This window comes from Odocoileus virginianus, chromosome 33, assembly GCF_023699985.2.
Source record: "Odocoileus virginianus isolate 20LAN1187 ecotype Illinois chromosome 33, Ovbor_1.2, whole genome shotgun sequence".
In the NCBI taxonomy this organism is placed as follows: domain Eukaryota; kingdom Metazoa; phylum Chordata; class Mammalia; order Artiodactyla; family Cervidae; genus Odocoileus; species Odocoileus virginianus.
In genome coordinates this window covers 10253643-10274300 of record NC_069706.1, presented here as the reverse complement: position 1 = coordinate 10274300, position 20658 = coordinate 10253643, and the positions used below count along the sequence as shown (strand labels likewise).

General features: G+C 43.8%; 1 pseudogene; it reads right to left on the bottom strand.

The window, feature by feature from the left end:
* Positions 1 to 8604: 8604 nt before the first annotated feature.
* LOC110131286 (small ribosomal subunit protein eS1-like) lies at positions 8605 to 9922 on the bottom strand (annotated as a pseudogene).
* Positions 9923 to 20658: the final 10736 nt, after the last annotated feature.

The following is a 20658-nucleotide window of genomic DNA, read 5'->3' as shown; positions in this document are numbered from 1 at the left end:
ACTATAAAGAAAGCTGAGTGCCAAAGAATTGATGCTTTTGAACCGTGGTATTGGAGACTCCTGAGAGTCCCTTGGACTGCAAGGAGATCCAACCAGTCAATCCTAAAGGAAATCAGTCCTGAATGTTCATTAGAAGGACTGATGCTGAAGCTGAAACTCCAATCCTTTGGCCACCTGATGTAAAGAACTGACTCACTGGAAAAGACCCTGATGCTGGAAAAAACTGAAGGTGGGAGGAGAAGGGGATGACAGAGGATAAGATGGTTGGATGGCATCACCAAGGCAATGAACATGAGATTGAGTAGGCTCTGAGAGTTGGTGATGAACAGGGAAGCCTGGAGTGCTACAGTCCATGGGGTTGTAAAGAGTCAGACACCACTGAGCGACTGAACTGAACTGAACTGAATAAAATAAGACAGTGGAGAGAGTTCTCCTTTTCTACTGGGCACAGGCCCAAGTCATGGTTCAATTTTCCATGGCCTGGTATGCTCCCAGAAGACAGTAAAATCTCCGGTCTTCTTGTCAAACAGTCTCTACCTCTCTCAGTGATTCTAGGAAACCAAGGATCCGCAATGACTGAGATGGGCCCAGAAATAGATGCGTCACAAAGCAGAAAGGTCATTAAACACACCACACACACACACGAGAGTGCCCTCCCAGTCTACCGTACTTTGGCCAAAAGCCCCTCTGTTTCGCCTATTAACTTTTCAAAGATATGTTTTCTTTTGATGTGGACCATTTCATAAAGTCTCTATTGAATTTGTTACAATATTACTTCTGTTTTATGTTTGGATTTGGGGGGCCACAAGGCATGTGGGATCTTAACTCCCTGACCCGAAATTGAAACCTATACCTCCTGCAATGGAAGGTGAAGTCTTTACCACTGGACCATCAGGGAAGTCCCTCACCTATTAACTTTTAAGATAATTTCTAATGTTAATAAAAAGTAGTAAATAATAATACTAGCAAGCCAAGTTCATATTTCTGTTTTTAATCATTTACTATCTTCCCTGCTGGCACTATTTTTGAAACTTGCCAAATCAAACAAAGCAGCTTGAGAAGAGCATCTGACCACATTACAGAACTGTTCAAGTCTACAGAAAGTCTGACTTTTTGAAAGAAAGCTTTTAAAATAAAAAGAGAGGTTCTCACCAATTTAGCCTTTCAAATCAACAAGAACTTCCAATCTTATTAAAATTGCTAGTGCTTCAGTGAACATTCTGGGTCGACAGGAAAGTAGTTGCAATATTTAAATTTATTTCACTTATGGGCCTTTTTTAAGCTTCTCTTCACCTGGGCTTGATTCCCCAAACCCGATATGCTATAATAAAATTATGAATATATGAATAATTTGCACACATTAAATTTTGGAATTACTCTCACATGTGTTACCCTGTATTTTAAACAATTTCTCTTGGGAAATTTCCTGATTAAGAGGTTTTAGAATTAAAGAGCATCAGTTCTGAGCCATGATTAAAATCAATTCCTTTATTCCCACATTTAAGATTATGTCTATTGTACAAATGATATAATTTTAATATAAATGTGAGCCTACTTTAAGTTCTTCACTTAATGTGTTTTCATTGTGTGTTTAATGATATGCAAACTCATGCTTTCAAAATAGATGTCTTCTCCAAACTTTAACAGGCCAAAAGGCACACACTCTGCTTTTTAATCATTTTGTTGGGCAAGCCAATTTTGAATGCATGATTTTTAAAATGCTTTTCTCCATCTTAACAAAGGACTCATTTTATATAGCCTCAGGTCTCTAGCCTCAATCCCACACAAATGCTGACCTAATGGTGAAAGCCAGCATTCACAGGGCCCCTGTGATGTGCTGGGCATTGTGCTCTGTGAGAATCAATAGATTCTCAGCTAATCTTCACATCAACTTGGTGGAAGGTAGGTACAATTATTACTCCCATTCCACAGATGAGGAAACTGAGGCTGAGGCTGAGAGTTTATGGCGCATGCCCCCAGGTCCAACGCAAGAGATGCAGGTTCAATCCCTGGGTCAGGAACATCCCCTGGAGAAGGACATGGCAACACACTCCAGCATTCTTGCCTGGAAAATTCCATGGACAGAAGAACCTGGTGGGCTACAGTCCACGAGGTCACAAAGAGTTGGACACAACTGAATACACACATGCTCACACATACCCACACACACAAGGTCCAACAGCTAATATAGACAGCAGGGAAAGAATAAAGGGTTTAAAATGGGGAAGTGAGAAGATCGGATTTGTGTTAAAAAGAAGAGAAAAAGTTAAACTGCAAGGAGACAAGATGGAAGGCTCCTGCAAAAATTCAGAGGGAGAGGGTTTCTCTGATGGTGCAGTAGTTAAGAATCCTCCTTGCAATGCAGGAGACAAGGGGTCAGTCCCTCTTTGGGGAGGATCCCACATGCCCTGGAACAACAAAGCCCTTGAGCCACAACTGCTGAGCCCAAGAGCTGAAACTACTAAAGCCTGAGCTCCCTAGAGCTTGTGCTCCCCGAAAAGGGAAGCAACTGCAATAAGTCCACTTGCTGCAGATAGAGAAAGCCCAGGCACAGCAAGCCCAAAAAAAAACTCAGTGGGAGATGATGACCTAAAGTGAGAGTGATGGACATGATACAAGGCAATGAACACAAGACAAGCTACAGTTGACAAGATGTTATGGCTGATTACGTGAGGGATTTGATTCATCTAAAAGTATGTGGCGAGTTCTTTCTGTGTTCGACCCACAGCTGGGCACTAGGGATACAAGAGAGAATAAACAAATAAGAGTCTTATCAATCGGAAGAAAAACCATAAGCAAGCAAGCAAACAAAATAATTAACCAACTGTATTTGTTTCCTAGGTAACAACTTTCACAACTGGATGGCTTGAAACAACAGAAATGTATTATCTCCTGGTTCCTGAGATCAGCAGTCTGAAATCAAGGTGTTGGTAGGGCTGGTTCTTCTGGAGGCTCTAGAACCTTCCTCACTCCTTCCAGCTTCTGGACACTGCCTGCAATCCTTGGCATTCCTTAGCTACAATATTTGCCTCTATCAGATGCCTCAGATGTATTCTTCCAGGTGTCTGTCCATGTACGAATTTCCCTCTCCTTATAAGAAGGGCAAATTTCCACCATGTTGACATTCCATAGTTCCCCTGGTGGCTCAGAGTCCTGATGAGATGGGCAGAGAAGACCACAGCCTAAGCATCCCCACTTGGGCAAAGTACTCCAATCTTCAGGGATATACAGGGCTGTCCATTCAGAGTGACAAGAGAACATTCCAAAGCCCCCTTTGCAGTACATTGCTGAACTGAGAGGTCCCCCACTCATCTCTAGCTATAATTCTGACTCCGTATTGGATCTGTTTCTTTTACTTTACCCTTTGTCTTCCATTGCTTTTGCTGCAAGTTAATCACCAAAGGGATATTGCCCATAAGATTAAATCATACGTAATGGCCTATCTCTGAGAACCCTGGCTCCCGTGTAATGAATGTTAAGATAAAATACCTTTGTTACCTTATAGAAAACCTCCTGACCAGGCCCACATGTGAACGACTGTAAGAAGGAAGAAATTAAGACATCTCTTCCAGAATCTGACCAGAATCAGGACTTTACCTCATCCACTTTTGTATAAAGGAAGCCTGAATTCTAGCTCAGGAAAGATGGTTCTTTGGGACACTTGTTGTTGTTCCATCATTAAGTCATGCCCAACTCTCTGTGACACTAGTCCACCATCTTTCAGATTTCTGGCTTTCTGAATAAGCTGCTATTCCTTGCCCCAACAACTCATCTCTCGATTTACTGTCCTGTCATGGGGCAAGCAATAGGAGCTTGCACTCAGTAACACAGACAGTAGCCCAAAGAGGCCAGAAGCCACTACTTACAAGCAGACTTTCCCTCTGGAAGCCTCCATCTGGCAATCACTTACACTCAGAAAACTGTCATTAGCGAATGTTCATGCCACCCCCAACCTGACCTTACTGCCCTTGGTTTCTCCAGGTTGGGCCTCAGAGTGGGATTTGATTGGGCAGCTTCTCCGCTATGACCTCTACCTGCTTTGTTTTCAAAAAATGAATCAAAGGGCTTCCCTGGTGGTCCAGTGGTTCAGAATCTGCCTTCCAATTCAGGGGACGTAAGTTTGATCCCTGGTCTAAGAACTAAAACCCCACATGCTGGGGGGAACCAAGCCCTTGAGCCGCAGCTAAGCGCCCCAAAGTGCCACAACTAATACCTGACACAGCCAAACAAACAAATAAAAATAAAATGAATTTTAAAAATGAATCAAAAAGTTGAGGACCTTAGGGGCAAAATTCCAGCTTAAGGACCTGGATTTAAAACTCTGGTACCAGGACCTGCTCAAGCTATATAGCTTTCATTGAGTCCCCTGGTCTCTCTGAGAGCCTCTTGGGTAAAATCAGAATAATGAAATGCCCGTCTGCAGGGCACTGGAGGCTTTCGTGAGCTAGGTAGGAAGGCCCCAGCACCACGGTGGCCAGCACTTGGTCAGGTCATTCGTGCAGACAGCCAGGCAGCCAGCGGCTGTTATGATACTGCTGCACCCCTATTGATTCTCTGCTTCCCAAATTCTGAGTGTTAGCAGCTGTCTTGGCAATAACTGGTGCTGTGTAAATGAGGAGGCAGGCCTGGCTGACAGTGTCCACCCCAACCCCTTCAATGCCCAGTACCCCCGGGGTGAAGCCAACTCAGGATGGACATGGGACATAACATGGGGCCACTGGGACATAGGGCATAACAACTCTTTCTGTCAGAAGCAGGAGGAGTTTTCAGAACATGGCCTGGAGGGTTCTGGGTAGTCTCTAGGCAACGCCCCGAGGCTCTGGGGCTCAGCCGTGGAACAGACAGAGCCCTCCACCAGCTAGGTGTCAGTGCCCACGAAGTCAAGACTGCATGGGCAAAGCGCCCGTCCACCTGGGTATTTTTTAAGGAAGCCATATCCAAATGGGAAAGGGCAGAAGAAAGATTCCTGCATGATTCACGGGCCAATGGCAATTTCCTGCCTGCCTCTGGAGTGAATAAAAAATAAGTGGAAACGTACGGTTGAAGCAAAGCTTTTGGGTCTGTGGGGATTCTTCAGTGAACCAAAGCGGCTTGGGGCTAGCTGAGTCATCCATGTGGGTGAACATTTTGTCCTGTCTGCAAAACAAGAGCAGAGCTCCAGAGAAGGGGCACGTCGATGGGATTCAATGTTCGCCCCACAGCAGGCTCCAGGAGGAAGACTCTAAACAGCATCGTGGTAGCTTTCCATTGCCACTACCTAGAAGAACTGGGGGAGAGATGGTGAATTTCTCATCCAAAAATAGCATCTCTCTATATCCTTTGATCTTTATAGATGAAATGATTTGCTTCAAAATAATACAGAGCAAGTGAAAAGGGGTAGGAGGATAGATTAGACTCACCACTCTGAGTGGATGGGCCATTGGGACATGGGGCATTTTTTTTAAACTACTAAACAATTGTTGTTTTTAAATAATAAAAAGAAGGACTTCGCTAGTGGTCCAGTGGCTAGGTCTGCACACTCCCAATGCAAGGGGCTTGGGTTCAATCCCTGGTCAGGACACTAGATCCCACATGCCACAACTAAAACCAAAGGCCCCTCATACCGCACCTAAGACCCAGTGCAACCAAAAAAAAAAAAGTTAAATAAATAAATACAAGATTTTAAAAGTATAATATCCAAGGCCCAATATGTATCAAAAGGCTTTTTATAGTCCATAGTCTTTCACCAGAGCTTCCCTGGTAGCTCAGTTGGCTAAGAATCTGCCTGTAATGCAGGAAATCCCAGTTTAATTCCTGGGTTGGGAAGATCCCCTGGCAAAGGGAATAGGCTACCCACTCCAGTATTCCTGGGCTTCCCTGGTGGCTCAGATGGTAAAGAATTTGCCTGCAGTATGGGAGACCTGGGTCCAATCCCTGGGTTGGGAAGATCCCCTAGAGGAGGGCATGGCAACCCACTCTAGTATTCGTGCCTGGAGAATCCCCATGGACAGAGGAGCCTGGAAGACTACAGTCCATGCAGTCACAAAGAATTGGACATGACTGAGTAACTAAGCACAGCACAGCACTTTCTTTCACTAAGCAGTTCCACTTTTAGGAATTTAGCATAAAGAGATGCACTGCAGATTAGTAGAAAGATTTGTGTCATTTATAACAGCCAAAAATTGAAAACAACCAAGATGTCTAGCAAAAAGAGACTGCTTAAAATTATTTATGGGATACTAAGCAGCTGTCTTTTTAAAAAGGATGATAAGAAAATAAATAATAAACTAAAAAAAAAAGAAAAGAAATAATAAACTAAGAAAAAATATCTGTACTTTAAGTTACAAAAGGATAGTTTCTCTGACATGTAAAAAGCCCCTGTACATCAAAAATTCAAAAAAACAAAAAGAAGGAAAAGAATATAAAAAAGTGTGTGTGTGTGTGTGTGTGTGCACAGTTAAGCAAATTTGTAACATATTGTAACATATCCTATTGGGAATGAAAACTAGTATAGCTTCCATGAAGGGAATTGAACAATACTCATAGATATTATAATACTTGTAGCTATAGCAATATATATTGCTAAACTGACCCAGCAATGCCAGTTAGAGCAATTTATTCAACACACATAAAGGATGAACAAGCTTTTTCACTACAGCACTGTTTGTGATAGGAAAAGACTGGAAATAACCTAAATGTCTAATAGTAGGAGATTAACTAAATATAGTGAATGAAATTAACAGAAGAAGCATAAACAGGGACCAAAAGTGACCATGAGAACATGAACACCTGGCCCATTCAGAATCCTAACCTGAACCCTGAGATTCCACAGGGAATGAATTTGGGTTGAAGCCAGTCTTTTCTAGACTCCAAGGGGCGGAGGGACTCCAAGTAGCATCTTGCTTGCTTGCTTGCTAAGTCACTTCAGTCATGTTCAACTGTGTGTGACCCTATGAACTATAGCATACCAGGCCCCTCTGTCCATGGGATTTCTCTAGGCAAGAATACTGGAGTGGGTTGCCATGCCCTTCTCCAGGGGATCTTCCTGACCAGGGATCGAACCTGCAACTCTTACATCTCCTGCATTAGCAGGCGGGGATGTTACCACTAGCACCACCTGGGAAGCCCAAATAGCATCTTGGGGACATGCAAACCCTGAAGTCAATTTTTATATTCTAACCTGGAAAGATGGCCACGAGACACTATCAAGCTGGGGTGGGGGGTGGCGAATTACAGAATATATATATACATACATATATATGTATATATATAGCATTAATGCATGATCTCATTTCCATCTAAAATTTAAATATCATGTATTGTGTTAGTACACACATAGGAAAAAACTGGAAGAGGATACACCAAGCCATGAAGCAGTTAAGTGCCTACCACGTGCTAAGTGCTGAGAACTTACAGACAAATAAGGAATCAGAATGTCAATTCCACGAAGGAAGAGAGATTGGCTATTCTGTTCTTCGTTTTAGCTCTAGTGTCTGGCACTTAATATGCATGGAATGGAAGGAAGCAAGAGAGAGAGGGAGGAAAGATGGGAGGGAAGAAAAGAAGAAAAGAAAGGAGGGAAGAAGGAAGGGAGGGAAGAGGGAGGAAAGGAAAGAGTCCCAACTCCCCCATTGCCCACAGTTGCTCACAGCCTGGTGTAGACACAGGTGTGAGCCGATGAGACGGGGCAGAGCAGAGAACTCTGGGAGAATAGGGCTCTGAGCTGGTAGGGCCTTTGCATAAACTGTCTCTTATCCATATGTCACGCATGCGAGAACAGTCACTTCAGTCATGTCTGACTCTTTGCAACCCACGGACTGTAGCCCTCCAGACTCCGCTGTCCATGAAGATTCTCCAGGCAAGAATACTGGGGTGGGTTGCCATGCCTTCCTCCAGGGGCTCTTCCCGACCCAGGGATGGGACCCACGCCTCCTATGTCTCCTGCATTGCAAGCAGATTCTTCGCCTGCTGAGCCATCAGGAAGCTTCATCCATCACCACCCTTTCAACAACAGAGAAATCAGCTGTAAAGTCACGGACCCAGAGCCCGTTTTAGCTTATCCAGCTGCTGGGAACCTCTTCCTTAGGGGCAAGCTTGGTTCCGTAAATGAGAACCAGATTATCCAAACTGCTTTGGGGCCCAGATGCTGGTAATGAATGCCTCCAAACTGGATTTTAGAGAGCCAGAAATTCTTGGGAAATGAGGCATTTTGTCAGTTGCTGAGAGACTGGCCTCAGATGACTCAAAGGTGACACCTAAAGTCACTATGGGGAACTACACAGGAATCCTAAATAGTGTTTCTGGGAAGAGAGGGAGCCTCCCTGGATCCTTGACTTTCATCCTTTTCTAGTTAGCTCTGTGAGGTTCTCGAAGGAGAAGCCATGCTAAACAGGGAGAGCTTGCCAGGGTTGTACGAAAAGATCCTCTGACTCAAAAACCCGCCCGCAGTGAAATGAACACACCCTTGGCCACGGGGTGCTATAGTTTTTCTCTGTCCAAATAAGCTGGTGATGATTTCATGACTACATTCTTCTCTGATTCCTTTCTTTTTTTTTTTTTCCAGAAAAATTCACATTACTATCAAATCAGAACACATAATTCAACAAGCTGTCAGATTATCTAAAAAGAATGACTGCAAAAAATGTCACAAATAAGACCTTTTATTTGTCGCCATTAAAAGTCTGAACTTTAAAAAAATTCTTGGAGAGGTGGCTCATATCCATCAGTTTGTTCAACTTTAGTACCTGTCTCATGCCCAGTAGCTTTTCTAGAACTGCTACCTTCACCGTGTAGCTCTATGAGTTTTTCTAACTCAAATTTGGGCTTCTTCAACATTTTTACTTTTCTAACAGATACATCATGGAATGGAAAGGTTGGCAAGAATCTTCTATGCTTTTCCCAATGCTGTCTGGAGTCAATGTATTTTTTAAATTATTTATTTATGTATGAGTTTTGGCTGTGCTGGTCTTCATTGCTACACTCAGGCTTTCTCTAGTTGCAGCGAGTGGGGGCTACTCTTCATTGCAGCGTGTGGAGTTTCTCATTGTGGCGGCTTCTCGTTGCGGAGCAGAGGCTCTAGGTGCATGGGCTTCAGGAGTTGCAGGATGCGGGGGTCAGTAGTTGCGGCTTATGGGACTCCAGAGTACAGGCTCAGTAGTTGTGGGACATAAGCTTACTTGCCCTGTGGCAAGTGGGATCTTCCCTGACCAGGGATCGAACTGGTGCCCCTGCATTAGCAGGCAGATTCTTATCCACTGCACCACCAAGGAAGCCCTGGAATCAATATATTGACCACCTTTTTCAAGTGATTTATCTCCACCTCTCGGGCCATGATTTCCATCAGCCTCTTGCAGGTCTGGTGGACCTGTTGGTGTTGGGCATAAGAGACTTCCCAATCTGATCGTTGTATTTTTTAGTAAAACCCACACAGAACAGAAGACGCCAATAACCATCAATAGTCTTGACATCAACATGAGCTTCAATCATGGTCTGCCATTTTTTTAACCACGGAGTATATTTTGTCACTGATAAGATCAGGCCACAGAAATTAGGCAGTTTTTGCCCTGAACATCCTCAGTAACGAGCTTGAATTTTCTCAATGCAACTTCATCATCCTACAGATCAGCAAGGGTCACTTCAAAAACACAACCCTTGAAGCCATCAGATATGATTTTGGTTCCTTGAGGTCTTGTGACAAATGTTTTCCCAATATTTCTTACATTGAACACAGCGGGTGCTTTCACATCATACCAATCTTTCTTTAAAATGGGCCGACCACTTTCATCTTGGCTCCCTTTTTACCACCTTTCATAAGGCTCTTGTTCTTGTCGACTGCCCTGGTGCTGCTCAGAGAGGCAAAAGACTGATTCTTTTCTGACAGTATTTGCTTAATGACAACTGCACTTGAATAGCAGGAACCTAAAACCTTTATGGAGACTAACATTTGGGGAGGGCCCTTCAGTCAGTTACTGTGTTGGACCTCACAGAGTCCTGCTCCAATCAGGACCACTATGGTGGAGGCATCTCCCTGCATAAACTGAAGCAACCTCTCTCATATTAAAGGTGGAAAATCAGAAGCCACCATATAAATACATATATATGGGCTTCCCTGGTGGCTCAGATGGTAAAGAATTCGCCGGCAATTTGGGAGACCTGGGTTCAATCCCTGGGTTGGAAAGATCCCCTGGAGGAGGAAATGGCAACCCACTCTAATATTGTTGCCTGGAGACTCTCCGTGGACAGAGGAGCCTGGCGGGCTACAGTCCAGGGTGTCACAAAGAGTTTGACATGACTGAGTGACTAAGCACGCAGCACTGCAGTCATTCAGATCCAGGTAGGAATCTGCTCAGTCTCTTACCAGCTGTGTAGCCAGGGACACACTCCCTCATCTCCCTGAGCTTCAGTTTCCTTGCTTGTAAAATGGAGATGATTAAACCTATTTTGCAAGATTGCTGTATAGATGAAATGAGATGTCGTATGCTTGGTTAGTGTTAATGTTATTTCCATTATGGGTATTAATAATATTTACTGAGTCTTTATTAATTCTTACTAAGCCTTCGATACACCCTGCCTTTTTAATCCTTACAACAACCTTAAGAAGTCACTAATATTTCTATCCCAATAGGACAGGAAAAACTGAGGTCTGGAGAGAAATGGTCAAAGTCATGTACTAATACATGGCCAAAGTGAGATTCAGATCGAGGCCAGCAACAGCAGAGCGCCCACAATGAATCATTATTCTATAGTGGCTGCTGTATGCAATCATTTAGGAGACCCTTCAAGATTGAATATACTCATTACAAAATGGGCAAAGGATCTGAACAGATATTTCCCCAAGGAAGATATACAAACAGCCAATAAGCACAAGAAAAGATGCCCAACATCATTACTCATCAAGGAACTGCAAATCGAAACCACAATAAGGACTTCCCTGGTCGCTCAATGGTAAAGAATCCACCTACCCGTGCAGGAGATATGGGTTCGATCCCCGCTCCAGGAAGATCCCACCTGATGTGGAGCACTAAGCCTGTGGGGCACAACGACTGAAGCCCAAGCATCCGAGAGGCTGAGCTCTGCAACAAGAGAAACCACCACAATGAGAGCCTGTGCACCGCAACTAGAGGGAAGCTCCTGCTCGCTGCAACTAGGGAAAAAAGTCTGCATGCAGCAATGAAGACGCAACAAGGCCAAATGAATAAACACATAATAAACATCTTTTTAATTTGACATATAAGTAAGTTTTAAGACCTTTATATTTGGCACATAGCTCACACATATCTAGTAATCCTTACTGAGACACACATCACAATTTTTATTCTAAGAAAGCAGAGTTCATGGATCAGGTCCCAGGACAGATGCCCGTTGCAAAAATAAGAACTCACCAATGAATGACCCAACTCATTCTAGCCACACGCCAGACCCAGAGTCAGTTACCTGAGGGCTTGGAAGTTGAGTAAAGTCTATCTGAACACATGGTGGTAGGACTCCCTTGTAAGTACCCCAATTAAATTGCTCACAGACTGTCTTTATTACTGTTGGCAGTAGTGCTTTACTATCTTGATGAGAGAAGGGCATGGTTTCCTGCTTTCCAAGAATAACACACACTCTATCACAGTGGATGATCTAGCAGCCGATTTCTTGCTCTTTGGGCCATCCTGTCCTATTTCCAACTGACACAATTTCTCCAGGGCTCTGGGAAGTTGGAGGAGAGGGACATGCCTTCCCCCTTGCCACTTACCCCTTTTTAACCATCAATTTACCTCTCAGACCCTAAGCCAAAATTAATGCTAAGGGTCATAGGGTACACATGAAATGTACCAAATCATCAGAGTCTTAGTTCGTTAGGCTGCTATAACAAAAATACCACAGACTGGGTGCACCATAAACAGCAGAAATGCAGTACTCACAGTTCTAGAGGCTAGAAGCCCAAGATCAGGGGACCAGCGTGAGCAGGTGAGTGGTGCAGAGTTGCTGCTGTGTCCTCACAAGGCCCAAGGGGAGAAAGGAACTCTCTGGCACCTCTTCTATTTTTTTTTATTTTAATTTTTTAAATTGCTACTTATTTATGTTTGCCCTGGGTCTTCGCTGCTGCACATGGGCTTTCTCTAGCTGCGGCAAGCAGAGGCTACTATCCGTTGCAGAACACGGGCTCCTCATTGTGGCAGTGTCTCTCGCTGGGGAGCACGGACTGTAGCTGTGAGGGCTCAGTAGTTGTGTCCCACGGGCTTAGTTGCTCTGCAGCACGTGGAATCTTCCCATACCAGGGACTGAACTTGTGTCCCCTGCATTGGCAGGCAGGTTATTATCCACTGTGGCGCTCTTTTATAAGAGCACTAATCTCACTCAGAAGGGCTCTGCCCTCGTGACTTAAGCACCTCCCAAACACCCTACATCTTATGCTGTCATATTTAGGGTTAGGATTTCAACATGTGAATTTGGGGAAAACACAGACATGCAGACCACAGGAATCTACAAAAGTAGAAAGCAAAGATGTCTGCTGATGTAGTGAAGAGATTCCACCTTGCCTTTCCCAAAGCTCCCACTTCCTGTGAGGAGAAGGTAGGAATGCTCTGTCACATACTTCCAGGAGACAACATTCCCATCGTCTTTCCTGGGAAGGTGGCCCCCAGAACCTGAGCAGGCACAGCCTATGAGGTTGTACGCTGCAGGTCTGAGCAGAGGAGATACCCAGCGAAACAAAGGATCCTTACATTCATCTTCATATTCTCAAAACATCACCTTCACTTCTCAGGGCAGCATTGACCACTGCCTGGGGCTTCACGGACTGGTAAATGGTTCGTTTCCCCAACAGTATTGTAAGTATTGAAGGCAGGGAAGATAACTTATTTTTCTTGGAATCTTGGAATATTTATAACCACATAAACAGTTACAAATAAAAACTTCAGACACATGGAGTGGAAGGCTGCATAAGAGCCCTCCAAAGAAAAGTGATACCTTACATGACAAAAGGCACTTGGCAAAATGAGTCTGCAGATTGAGTTAAGCATCTTGTGATGGAGAGATCATCAGAGACTCTCCAGATGGGCTCAGTGCAGTCATAAGGGTCCTTATACGAGAGAGACGAGGATAAGAGTCAAAGAAGGAGGGATCCCAACAGGAAGAGACGTTGGAATGATGGGGGATCATGGGCCAAGGAATGCAGGTGACCTTTAGAAAGAAAGGGCAACCCTAGAAAAGGCAAGACAACGGATTCTTCTCTAGAACCTCCGGAAGGAAGGCAGCCCTGCTGAACCAGTTCAGACTTTCGATCTCCGGAGCTATACGAAAATAAATGTGGTTGTTTTAAGCCACTCAGTATGTGGTAATTTGTTACAGCAGGATAGGAAATACACCTGGCACCATCTTTCTCCTCCTTTTCTCATCATCTCGGTGAACACTGAGTTCACTGATGTAATCCTTATTAAAATAAATACATGGAAGGTACTACTAATAGTACCTTCCATTACTGGACTTCCTAGATGGCTCAGTGGTAAAGAATCTGCCTGCAATGCAGGAAACTCGGGTTCGATCCCTTGAGGGGGACGAGCCCCTGGAGGAGGAAATGGCAACCCACTCCAGTATTCTTTCCAGGGCAATCCCATGAACTGAGGAGCCTGGCCGGCTACAGTCCATGGGGTTGCAAACAGTCAGACACAACTAAGCACAATTGTCCTAACAGTGGCAAGCTACTATTAACTCTATTTTACAGGTAAAGAAACTCAGGCTCAGGGAGATTATATAATGGAAGGTGTTTGTTTTGTTTTGTTTTTTGGTTCTAAACAGTAGAAAGAAACTCTGGCTAGCAAAAGTGGAGAATAACCCCAAGCCACATGAATCATAGCGGAAGTACCCTCTGGGCAACATGGCAGCTACAGAGTATGTGTCTTCCCTGGTGACACTTGGACCTTCAGTACACCTTCTTTATGAACTTCTAGTATTTTCATTCATGAAATATCTGTTGAGATCCTAACTATATGCCAGGCCCTGGGCTAAGCGCTGGGGATATAATGCTGAACCAAAAACCAAGCACGATTCCTGCCCTCATGATGCTGTGATACTTATAACCAAGTGAGAAAACACATTAATCAGATCATCACCCTGAAAGATGATACACTGTAACTTACTAAATGCTGTGAATGCAAAATTCTGGGAGTGCCAAGGACAGGGGAGCCACAGGTGAACTGCTGTGTGAGAAATGAGTTGTTGTTGTCGAGAGTAGGAAGGGAATGGCCACTCACTTCTCAGTGGTGTCCTAGATGATAAAAAAAAAACTTTAAAAAATGCTTATTCCTGTTTCTCTGTCTTTAGTACCATTCTCTGTATTTAGAGAAATACATTCTCTGTCTCTGTATTTAGAGAAAGATGCAGCAATACCACATGAAACTTCTTGCAGATAGTAACATTTTTCTCTGTTATTTCCTTACTGTGTTTATTGTGATAAAATGTATATAACATGAAATGTACCATTTTAACCACTTTTAAGTGAACCATTCTCTGGCATTAATTATATTCAGCATGTCCTACAACCATAATCACTTTCTTTTTCCGAAATTGTTCACCACCTCTGACAGAAACTCTATACTCATTTATAATACCTACTCGTCCCCCCTTTCCCCCAGTCCCTGGTAGCCTCTGTTCTACTTTCTGTCTCTATGAATTTGCCTCTTCTAAGTACCTCACATAAGTCAAGTCATACGAAATGTGTCTTTTTGTTAGCATTGTGTTTTCAAGGTGCATCCATACTGTGGCATGTATCAGAACTTTATTCCTTTCTATGGCGGAATAATATTCCATCGTGTGGAGGTACCACTCCAAGCCTGCAACCATTCAAACACAGTACCAGGCCTTCAAGTGACTTTCTTCTTTGGACACATCCCTGTTTGTTTCTCTTATAGCTTCCCCATCTGAAAAATGGGAACATTTCTTAAAGGCAAGGCACCACAAAGAAGCAAGTTCTTCAGCCAAAGCTAGTCCACAATATCTTGGGACCACAGTGTAGGTGGAGCGGAAATGGATGAGATAAATGGAACTCCAGGTGTACGGTCATCCCTTGTTATCCAAGGGGGACTGCTTCCAGGACCAAAGGGCACTGCCCCTCAGATACAAAAGTCCATGGATGCTCAGGTCCTTATGTAAAATGGTGTAGTATTTGCATGTAACCAATGTACATCCTCCCATATACTTTAAATGACCTCTCGATTACTTATAAAACCTAATACAACATGAATGCTATGTAAGTGGTTACCAAGGCACATGGCAAATTCAAGTTTTGTGTTTGTTTTTTGGAACTATCTGGATTTTTTTTTCCCCAAAAAATAGTTTTTTGTTTTGTCTTGCTTTTGGCCACACAGAGAGGCATGTGGGAGCTTAGTTCCCCAACCAGGGATGAAATCAATGCCCCCTGCACTGGAAGTGTGGACCACCAGGGGAGTCCCACCCCAAATAGTTCTGTCAGGGGAAGCACACTGACTGAAACCACCCACCCTGGCCAGGCACCACAGTAACCATGTGTTTTACGACAGGAAGTCATGGTAAGGAACACAGAACTAATAAGCTACCACCAATCAGGAGAGTTTGGGGAAAGTCAAAAGAAGACGCCACATGTCCTACCCCCTCCCAGAATCCTTCTTGCTGGCATCCATCTTGGCTGAACAAGGCGTGCACCACCAGGAAGGACCCTGAGTCAGAATGATTGGCTAAAGACAACCTGGAAACTAATCCCATCACCATAAAATCTGAGACTGTGAGCCATGTGGCAGAGCTGTCCTCCTGAGTCCCCTTCCCCTACTGCTCTCCACCCAGGCGCCCCTTCCCAATAATGTCTCTTGCCTTGTCAGCACGTGAGTGTCCTTGGACAATTCACTTCTGAGTGTTAGACAAGAGCTTGCTCTCAGGCCCTGGAAGGGGTCCCCCTTCCTGCAACAGTTTTGATCCATGATTGGTTGAACCCACAGAAGCGGATAAACTGCAGATACAAAGGGCCAACTGTACTCCATGCAGCAGCTGAAATGCACCTAGGAAAAATGTTGAGAGACCCACAGTCCTCCAGTCCAGGCTGAAGCAGGGCTGCCAATCTTCCTGCCTCCCCAAGGCAGGCACGCAGGAGAGATGACAAAAGCAGGCTGAACATCAGAGAAACAACAGAGGCCTGAGGATAAGTGGGAGACAGTGGAGAGCAGTGGGGACTATGGAGACCTGGGAAGAACACAGTCCTTATCAGCTCCCATCACCACCATGTGGAAATATGGGCCCAACGCTGCCAGAGATTTCTGTTAAAAGATACTGGAAATCTGGATTTTTATGTGAATTTACTTGATTTTATTTAATTTTTTTTCTTTTGGCTGCACACACCACAGCATGTGGGACCTTATTCCCCAACCAGGGATCAAACGCACACCCTGCATATGAAATCCTGTCTTAACCACTGAACTGCTGGGGAAATCTCAGAATTTGCCTGATTTTAAATGCTAGCAATTAATTTTGAATATTAAACACAATGCAGCCAAACAAAACATATCTGGTGGCTGCATATAAGCTGAGGGTGCCCAGGTCCAAGAGATCATTACTGTGAAAAGATACAAGACCAGTGCCTCTCCCTCATCAGGACCAAGAGCCATTGGTAGAGGGTGAAATTCTTCTGTCTAAATTGCTGTGTGGTCTTGAGGGTCCTGAGGTCCATCACTTCTCCAGGATGAACCTCAGGACCCTTAATCTATGAAATGACAGGGTAGACCAAACGTCCTCTAAGATCTCTTCCATTTCTGATATTCTAATAACGGACCTCCTTTAAGACTCTGCCCCAAAGAGAACAGGAGAGACAGTCTGTTTCTTATTTTAACTGTAGTAAAATACATATAACATGGGCTTCCCAGGTGGCATGGTGGTAAACAATCTGCCCACCAATGCAGGAGACATGGAGAAGGAAATGGCAACGCACTCTCATATTCTTGTCCAGGATATTCCATGGAGAGAGGAACCTGGAGGGCTGCAGTCCATGGGGTTGCAAAAGATTCAGACAAGACTGAACAACTGAATGAATGGTGAATAAACACATAACATATAATCTACCATTAGTGGCATGTCATGCATTTATAACATTGTGCTGCAATTATCACTACTATATAGTTTTAAAACATTTCTTCACCCAAAAAAATATCTGTCTTCCATGCACCTGAGTTTCAAGGGAAAGGGGGCTCTGATCCTGAAATTTATTGCCTTCAGAAAAAAGTCAAAATCCCTTGTTAGGTGGGATGCTAGAGAGATGGGGAAGAGACGGAAAAAGGGGCAAGTCACAGTGTATGAGATGGTAGCTTAGGTTTCAGGGGCACAGCCAGGCAGCCAATGGATGCAAACAACAAGGCCAGCTCCACTCTCCTGAGGTCTCAGAGGAGCCCTCACCACAGCTGAGCACAGAGCGCCCTTGCTGCTTTGAGCCCAGCTGTTATTTTCCATTCAAGTACAAAGCATTCCAAAGCAGAAAAGCCCTCTCTGAGTTTACAACTCCCTTTCCTCCCACAGACACACTACTAGGATTCAATAGAAAGGGAAGTGCGTTCATAAGTTCCAGGGGACACAGTTTGGCAGTGGGGGGGGCGGGAACCCTCACTTGAACCCCTTGAGAGGCTGAAGGTTTGAGAGCCCTACACATGGTAATGACAGCAGCCTCCAAGTCCTTACCTCATTAGCAGGAAAGAAGTGAGAGCAGCCGCCCTCCAGGCTCCTTTTCTGCCCTCAGGGTGTTGGTACAGCCAGTCTCAGGGTGAATGGACACAAGGAGGACACAGAACAAGTCTGTCCATGAGGCTCACTGTGCCCAGCTGAAAGGCTGGACTCTTCTGAAATTATGCTATGGGTGTCTGTATGCTCTTCCTTTAAGGAAACGATGCTGAAAGTAGATGGGAGTTTTAATTGTTTGGTTTTCTTTTCTTTTTCCTAATATTTTTTATTTGGGCTTCCCTGATGGCTCAGATGGTAAAGAATCTGCCTGCAATGTGGGAGACCCTGGTTCAATCCATGGGTTGGGAAGATCTGCTGGAGAAGGGAATGGCTACCCACTCTATTTACTTATTTGGCTGCACTGGGTCTAAGTTGTGGCATGTGGGATCTAGTTCCCTGACCTGGGATCGAACCCTAGCCCCCTGCATTGGGGACTGCAGAGTCCTGGCCACTGGACCACCAGGGAAGTTCCTGGTTTTCTTTTGTTTTAATTTGGCATACAGAAAAGCTGGCCTTGTCCTTCACCCAAATTATTGGAAAATTCCCAGAATTGTGTGAAATGCTAAATTCTGGTGAAACTCCGACCTACTTGTGACTAAGAGAAGCCCCTGAGCAGGGAGGGTTACAAAGACGAGAGAACAACACCATGCTGCTGCTTTTATTGTTCTGATGAGGAACATGTCAACCCTTCAAAAAGTAAAGAGAACAATATAACAACCCTCATATACCATCACATGGCTTCAAAAATTATCAACCACAGGCCAACGTGTCTTTAGTGTGACCCCCACTCACTTCCTCCCAGATTATTCTGATGCAATCTCCGGACATCAAACCATTTTGACTGCAAATATTTCAGTACGTATATCTAACACGTAAGGACTTTTTTTTGAGAAAGTTTAACTGCAATACAGTATTATGCCAATAATTTTAAAAATTGAAGTGTATTTAATTTACAATATTGTGTTAATTTCAGGTGTATGGCAAAATGATTCAGTTACACATATAAATTTTTCCCAATTCTTCTCTAATACAGATTATTGCAAGATGTTGAATATAGTTTGTTGTGCTTTATAGTAAATCCTTGTTATTTATCTATTTTTATATACCAATAATTTCTTAATATCATCAAATATCCTGTTAGACATCCCATGACACACAGACGCTCTCTTAATTTCTTCAAATCAGGATCCAAATAAGATCTGGGTGGGACTTCCCTGGTGGCCCAGTGGCTAGGATTCATTGCTCCCCATGCAGGGGACCTGGGTTTGATCCCTGGTCAGGGAACCAAGATCCCACATGTAGCAATTAAGACCCAGTGCAGCCAAATAAATAAATATTTAGGGAAAAAAAAGGATATAGGGACTTCTCTGGTGGTCCAGTGGCTATGACTCCAAACTCCCAATGCAGCAGGCTTGGGTACAATCCCTGCCCAGGGAACTATATCCTACACACCACAACTGAGAGTTCACATGCCGCAATGAAGATTAAAGATACCACATGACTCAACTAAGACCCAGTGCAGCCAAGTAAATAAATAAAATATTTAAAAAATATAAGATCTGCATAAGGCAATCAGTTGATATGCTTCTTAAGTGTTTTTTCACCTACAGATCCTCCCTCCATCCCTGTTTTTTCCCCTTCCAATTTATTCATTGAAGAATTTAGGTCATCTGTCATTTGTCCTAGAGTGCCTATGTGCAGTCATTTCACATCATCCATAGTCCTCTGTATTTCCTATTAACTGATTATATCTACAGATTTCTTTATATTTAGGTTCAGATTTTGTGCAAAAAAAAAAAACATTTCAGAAGTGGTATTGGGTGTGTGTTCATTAGAGGCACACAATGATTGACTTTCTGTGGCATTAGTAGCCATGGATGCCAAGATTCATCAGTTCATTAGAAGCACTTCAATATTGTATTTGGTGAGGTCATCAGGTGACCAGCCTCTCTGTTTGCTTGTGATTTCCCCAGTGTTGGTACCTTAAGTCCTGCATCCCAGGAAACCACTCCATCCCAGGGAAACCAGGTCAGTTGGTCACCCTAGTTGAGGTTCCATGTTCTCAAGAAGTGATTCTTCCTATAACCTCTCCTCCCTTTGCCATACCAGGCAGAGAACTCAGAGACCAAATGTGGTAACAGATCAGAGAATGCAGGGGTAGGGCCACCTTATTAAGCAGTCAGTCTTGGTTGTGGTTGACACCTCAGTGGCTGCCCACTCAGCTTTCATTTCTACCTTCCTTGCAATACTCTGATTTTTGTTTAGGTGATGATCTCTTCCCACAGCCCACATGCTTCAGGTGAGCTGACCACAGTCCCAGCTCCAGGCATGCGCTCTTTCCAGAATCAAGGCCCAGTCAGTGCATGCCATTCCCTAAGTCACAGCTTGGGCCAATGAATCGAAGAAGTGGTTTGCTAGGGGCATTTGGGAAAACATTCTCTCTCTTTTATTTTCTTCTCTCTCTCTCTTTTTTCTAACATACTATGAACCATTTCAGGCACACGACTGAATGATTTTTAGTAAATTTACTTAACTGCACAACCATCACCACCATAGTTTTAGAACATTTTCATCACCTCAATAAGGGCCTTTAAGCTCACTTATAGACAACTCTAGTCCCACTCCAAGCCCCAGGCAAACACTAATCTGCTTTCTGTCTCTGTGAATTTGCCTCTCCTGAACATTTCATACAGACACAATCATACAACGCATGGTCTTTTGTGACTGATTTCTTTTACTTAGCATGTTTTCAAGGTTCACCTGCACTGTAGTAGATATCAGTACTTCACTCCTTTTTATCACCAAAAAATATTTCATCATAAGGATATACCACATTTTGTTTATTTGTCCATCAGTTGATGGACATCTGACTTGTTCTGACTTTCTGGCTATTATGAGTAATGCTGCTGTGAACATTCTTGTACAGGTCTTTATGGGAACATATGTTTTCTTTTTTTTTTTACA